At 45.7% G+C, this 6,622-nt stretch overlaps 1 long non-coding RNA gene across 1 annotated transcript; it reads right to left on the reverse strand.

The window, feature by feature from the left end:
* Positions 1–722: 722 nt before the first annotated feature.
* LOC136374265 (uncharacterized) lies at positions 723–6,309 on the reverse strand. The gene is made up of 3 exons (XR_010745865.1): positions 6,252–6,309; positions 5,257–5,362; positions 723–4,686 (listed from the first exon to the last, which is right to left on the reverse strand). It is a non-coding gene; the product is annotated as an uncharacterized lncRNA (long non-coding RNA).
* Between the last annotated feature and the right edge of the window lie 313 nt (positions 6,310–6,622).

The following is a 6,622-nucleotide window of genomic DNA, read 5'->3' on the forward strand; positions in this document are numbered from 1 at the left end:
GCTAACCCTCCTGTCCTAAGGCTGCTCAAGATAGTACAGGCAGATAAAAAGAGTGAGAGAGGAAAACGTAAGAATCAAATCAAAAGTGTTTTGCAATTTCTGCTTTCTGAAGCATGCAGACATACTAACAAGGACATCTAAAGTCTGTACTCTGTCCAGAATGGAAAGTCACAATAAAATACTAACAGAAGTGTCTTATCATCACCAAATGTTGATGTGCCCACTCCACATTTTCTTATCTTTATCCCTCGTTAATTTTGAAGTTATTTGTCATATTTTCTGAAATTCCTGCACATCACCTGCAACTGAACTTCATATAGCAGTTAACTCCTCAGGACATGTCAATTTTGTAAGGGAAGCCTGAGAAATGAGCTCTGGGCATTCCTGAAGATGAAGATTGAGCAGCTAATTATTAACCATAATATGCACAATAATGAGAATGGTGGTGGCCATTTGGAGACTAATATATGACAAGTGATAGTGTAAATATTCTTCACTCAACGTTTTTGCTTTTTGTCTTGATACTTGTTTTGCTTCTTGGAATGTTAATATTGAGAAAGAATTAACTAACAGTTGTTTAAATTACAACTCCATCAGTGCAAAAGTGTTATGTTCCTGCAATTTGGATGTGCGAAAGATACAAATAACTTCCTAGCTAGTTCTTTTAAAATATTTAAAGTAAAATAGTAAACAGGTATTGAATCAAGCACTCCAGTACTGATTGATGTTATGTTATCCAGGCTCAAAGAGATTTTTCTTCCTTGGATGAAATGAGCACTGCAGTGTGGTGTTGCTGAAATGAGGGCTGGCTACAGTTCCTTTGGCACCACTGATTCCATCTGAGATTAGCTTTCAGCTTCCCAAATAACTTGTGCAATCTCAGCTCCCACAATGGATTAAACTGCCACTCCACAGCTCAACACCTTGCTTGGAGCTGGCTCTTAGCATGAAACCCACAGCCCTACACGAGCAGTGATGTTCCTCATACCTGCACAAACCTGTCAGATCTCACCCAGCCCAACATCTCAGGACCTGGCATGACCCATGACATCATGTCAGGAATCCATGTTTTCCCGTAAGACTAGAGCTCTGCCCATCGTCTCCCTTTGCAGCAGGCCATAGCAGTGCCCTTTGGGGACAGCAGCATGGCACTTTGCTGCCAACATGACACATCCCAGTCTACCTTGTTGGCCCAAAACTGGCCACCCCAGACGGTTAGCCCCCTTCCCTGACACACTGGAGAGGACAAGACAGTACTGTAAATCCTTGGGGTGGAGGTGGCCTGCTCTGGGGCAATGCTCTATTGCATCCAAATAACTGTGATTTGTTTTATAACTGGGACAGGATGGGGGGATTGGCCATGGGAACAAGCAAGGCAGTGCAGGGCAGTAGCTGCCCTCCTAGCAAGTACTGGATGTCTGTTGTAAACATCAGCTAGGGAGGAGTTGCTCCAGGCTCCCTGTGATGGCAGAGGCTTTGGAAACCCTCCTCCAGCTTAAACCAGATTTTCTTCCTTCAGCACAAGCCTAATGGGATTGTAAGCAGTTAAATCCCTGTGACATTCTTAGACAGTGTAATTTTACACAGCCTTGCCCTCTCCTCCTCCTTTCTACACTACAGCCTTAAGATTGGACAGTTTTCTTCCATTTCAACTTGGGTTGATTAAAAAAAAACCCAATTACTCTCTAGCCAGTTTAAACAATTGTCAAATTACCTGCTGTGACCAGACAGAGAGAAAAAGAGTGAGGGAAAAATACCCTGCCTTGCCTGCCAAGTCACCTTCCAAAGCAGTATCTGCTCCTCCAGCCAATTACAGGTCTCAGGCTGCCTCAGGATCTCTGGGTGATTTTACAGTGATCCATCAAGGAAACACATTACACGACTCTGAGCTGATAGGGTTACCCAGGCAGCTGAGAGATACATGCATGCAGAGACACAGCCCAGGCCATGGCCCTCCTTCTGATGGCAGGGTGATTTTGCTGGGGACCTGGGATGGGCTCCATGATCCATGTCCTGCCTGGTGACCTGGGCAGTTGGAGCCATTGCCTAGGCAGAGGCACCCGTGCTCATGGGGAGAAAACTTGAGAGGAGAAGGTAATGTTTTCTAGGGCAGCATCTGAAGAAGGACGTTAATCCATGGCAGTGTGGAAACCTGGAGAAGATCCTTTTCTTTTGGATAAACCACGATTTCTCAGCTTATTGAATACAAGAGAAACCATACAGTTATCAAATTACGGTAAATGGGTGTCATTTTTGTATAACTTCAGTGTTTGTCACCCAAAGAAGAGGTGGAAACATACTGTGGCTTTTCCTGCTTTCTATCCCAGACATGCTGATGTTTGCTGTGCACCAGAAACAAGATCTGCTTCCCAATGTCTTCCTTGAGATCAGCTCATCTGGCTGAAGCATGGCACTAATAACTCCAAGGCTGTGGATTTGACCCCCATACAGGTCATTCTCTTAAAAGCTGGACTCAGTGATCCTTGTGGGCTCCTTCCAGCTCAGAATATTTTGTGATTCTGTAACTCTGAGCTCACCTCAAGTCTGATGTGGTTAGCAGTTTTCTGTGTCTGTCACCAGGAGACACTCAGGCACTGAGGCAGTGATGCTGTTGGAAGCTGGTGTATTTTCTGGTGTATAACTCAGTGAGCATCGCAGCTCCTGTCACCTTTTCATCCTGTGTTGCGCCAAGAGCTGTGGAGAATTTTGAGAGTATGGCTTGCGTCCCTCAGCAATTTCCAAGGACACTGGTCTTTCCAATAACGGATTTGTGATTTATGGCCAGTGGTTGATGTGTGCTTTTCTGCTGGTTCAAGGATATTTAAAAAGTCTCTGACCCCAGAGTGTGTGTGTCCATGTTAAGAGGCTGAAGGTGATGGGTGCAGCCCATACCACCCAACCTCCTTGCTCAAGCAGGCTGGCAGTGGGTAAAAAAGACCATTTAATCTTTAGTCTTCCTACTTTCTCCCCAGTTTAAATCAATACCAAAACCAGAGGGGATACTCTTGTGATTTGGCTTAAATCTGCTTCTGATCTGGGTAAGCTGAGTTGAGATCAGGCATTTTTACGCCAAAGCATGTGATTTCTTACATATAGCCCCCTTCATTTCAAGGAGAAGTTGGAGAAAGGAAAGGTTCGCAAGGGAAAAGCAACAATCCAGTAGTGACAAAGCCATTCCTGTATTTCCTGGGGAAATTTGCTATGGGGACTCATCAGAGTGGTCCATAAAAAACCCCACACCAGCCAAACTTGTCTTGGAGAGACCCGAGTGCGACTAAACTGGCTGCCCATGCCCTTTACAAGGTCTGGAAAATTTAAAGACAAAAGAAGATGTTTGGAAAATTAATTACTTGTTCCCTAATTGGGTTCTGTGCACTTTCCTGTGTTGGTTTCCTGCTCCTTGAAAAGCAATTTGTAGGACCAGGGCATGAGTTTGCTGAATGTTGCAAAAAACCCCACTGTAGATGAGAATGGTAAGTGTGTGGGGTCTGACAAAGTGACAAAAAAGGGTCCCTGGTGTCACCAAGTTCACGGCAGATCAAGGAGCAGAGCAGACACTGTGCTTTCAGAGGCAAACTGTAATTAAAACCCATGGGGCAGCGTTCAGAAAGAGACTGACACAGCATTAGCCATTATTTTTGAAGGGTATGTAGGAAAAGAAAGGTGGCAGCCAATTTAGGTCTGAAGCAGTCCAACTTGTGGCCCCTGCTTTGTTAGCAGCAGGCATCTACTGTGGTTCTTCTCCCATTTTTTAGCTTCTCACAGGTGAGTTAAAAAGCTGTTCCTTGGGCCGTGGGCATGGCTGGCACTTTGAAAAATCACTGCTGCAATAAACTGGTTTGGACCTGTGCTTGTGACAGTTATCCAGGTTGCTGCTGATGTTTCACCTGCCCATCACTGTGGCATCTTTCATCACCATGACTGTCTTTTGCAGAGGGCTCCTGCTGATCTGCCAGAAATGCAACCTGGGTAGCAATTAAGGACACTTGATGAAAAGCATCTGCCCTCTCATTCATTGTTTCACTTCTTGGCATCCTTTTGCCGAGTGACCTGAAATACAGATGCTAAATAATATTCATTAGGAGGGATTTATTACTTTTTTAATGCTATAGGTAACATTCAGAAACTGTTGCTCAAAATAACTTGCATATTGGTCAAATATGTCTAAGAGATGCAGTTTTAATAGCTGCATTTGTCTTACTGTATTGCATTTCTGCTATATTTTAAAAATGTAATCGTGTTTTACTCTGGTCCCTATCAATATAGATTTCTAATGGACTGCACAGAAATCTTAAAATTTCTGCCTGAACTGTTAAATGTAAAAGTTAAATGTAAAAGGAAGGTGAAGAGTGTGTGGTCCTCTTTTCTCCTCATACATAATCTGCAAGGATTTCCCCTCCAGCTTTCGAACCCAAATGTATCTCCCCACATTTGATACCACTCAAAAATGTCACTGTAATTATTAGCAAACCTAGTGATTGTTTGAACAGAACCCCAAATGTATTATCTGCCAAACCAGGTGTTTACATCTGACTGCATCTCTGACTTCTGAGATTCTGTAGTAAGCAAAAGATGCTTATTCTGGCACTTTCCCCAAAGCAACCTACCAGGTTTCAGATATTACAGCCATCAGTCAATGCAGGTTGAGCATATTTGCAGCAGAGACCCCCTGCACTGTTGTCATGGCTGTAAGATTAAATTAAAAAGCACAGTTATCTTTTGTAGCCTGAAGCACTGTTATCTCTACAAACACAAGGAAGCCCTATTCCTTTTACACTGACAGAGCAATGCCAGAGACTCACCAAGTATGCTCTATGAGGCACTGTTAAAAAAAAATTAAAATCTGTGCCACCGAGATAATTATCTGAACTCTCATTTATTATGTGGAAGAAGAGAAATCTGGCGGGAATTTTGGTCGCTCTGGCACTGATTTCTGCCAGGGAAGGAATTCCCCATAGCCAGCAGGGAGGCTTTCAGTTTCTCATCCACTTGGCCTCCCTCTTGTTTTAATATGAGCTTGCTGAGTGCTGACAAGGGACATGGTGATGTGCAGCTCAGCATTTCACAAAGCCAGCAGCGCTCCGGCCGAGGAGGAGGAGGGAGCACGTGGGTCTGCTGAGGGGGTCCCTGAGGGGACCCACCCAGCATTCCCCCCAAACAGAGGCCCCTGTCACTACTATTTGTCAAAGTGGATGAAGGGAGCTTGCAGGGTTTTGGGGTTTACCGCTGTTGTTTTCCCTCGCTGCTTGTATTTACCTTGGCAGCTGGGGAAATACTGATCCGTGTTGCTGAAGGTTTGCTGGACGGCTTCTGGGAGGCCCTGGTGGTTTCTCAGTAGCTAGCTGAGGGCAGGAAAAACAGCCTGGGAAAGGAAAGAAGACCACCACAAACACTTCCCTCCATTTTTCTCTTTTTCCCACAGATCAGTTCTCTGACCTGATTCATGACAAGCCTGGCGACCACCTGTACTGGCACATGGCAGGGGCCTTGGGGAGCAGAACCAGCTCTTGTGCCCGGGGCTGGCAGTAGGGATACCAGCTCAAAAGGCAGCACCCCTCTCCTCACCTAATGCAATTGATAGTAATACCAATTCCAGCTAAATTTTAATAGCCACACCAGGCTGGCTGACACCCAGTTCAACGGAGACAAATTTTACATCAACTGCATTGAATCATCATAAAACTATCTGCAAACAATTGCTTACAAAAGGCTTCTTTCCCTCTCAGTTAGTCCACACTCATATTTTTTGCTCCTGCTATGTTTTCATCATCATGTTTTAGCTTTAGATAGAGCATTGCCAACACTCATACTGCTTGAGGTTGCACTTTAAATCCACTCTTTGAGGCAAGCAGTGAAGTAAGTACTAGAGTGCTCATTAGTTTTCTTTTGCCCTTTTTCATCTCCTCTCCTCTCCTCTCCTCTCCTCTCCTCTCCTCTCCTCTCCTCTCCTCTCCTCTCCTCTCCTCTCCTCTCCTCTCCTCTCCTCTCCTCTCCTCTCCTCTCCTCTCCTCTCCTCTCCTCTCCTCTCCTCTCCTCTCCTCTCCTCTCCTCTCCTCTCCTCTCCTCTCCTCTCCTCTCCTCTCCTCTCCTCTCCTCTCCTCTCCTCTCCTCTTCCCTTGCCTATTATTTTCCTGCCTTTTTTTGCCTCAGCCTGCTTTTTCTTTTGCCTTGACTTTCATTCCTCCTTGCTTGCCCCATCTCCCTTTTCCTTGAATTGCTGAAGAAAGCTTAAAAATCCTTCCTGGGCTCACCACAAAGACAAAGCCAAACTCAGGACTGGCTTAGCTCAATCCCTGATGCTGGAAAACAGCAGCTGGTGAATCTGTTTTATCAGTGGGTTGGATGTCCCTGCCCAGGGTGACAGCATCCATTGGTGGATGCTGGAGGCAGGCATGGCAGTCGTCTGCCATGTGTCCCAGCTGCTGCCAGATGCCGGATGCCCCATGCTGAGCTTGGAGTTAACGGGCCTCAATCTCCTCCAGCAGGGGCCTGGCAAGTCCAGTGCAGCACCTGGCATTGCCCCATCCTGGCCAGTGAGCCATGAGGCCTCAGTCACCTCATCCAAGTCCCATGGGATGTTTGGGATGCCCTTGTTCCAGCTGGCCTGTGAGACTCAAGCAAG

Source organism: Sylvia atricapilla, chromosome 2 (assembly GCF_009819655.1).
Source record: "Sylvia atricapilla isolate bSylAtr1 chromosome 2, bSylAtr1.pri, whole genome shotgun sequence".
Taxonomy (NCBI): domain Eukaryota; kingdom Metazoa; phylum Chordata; class Aves; order Passeriformes; family Sylviidae; genus Sylvia; species Sylvia atricapilla.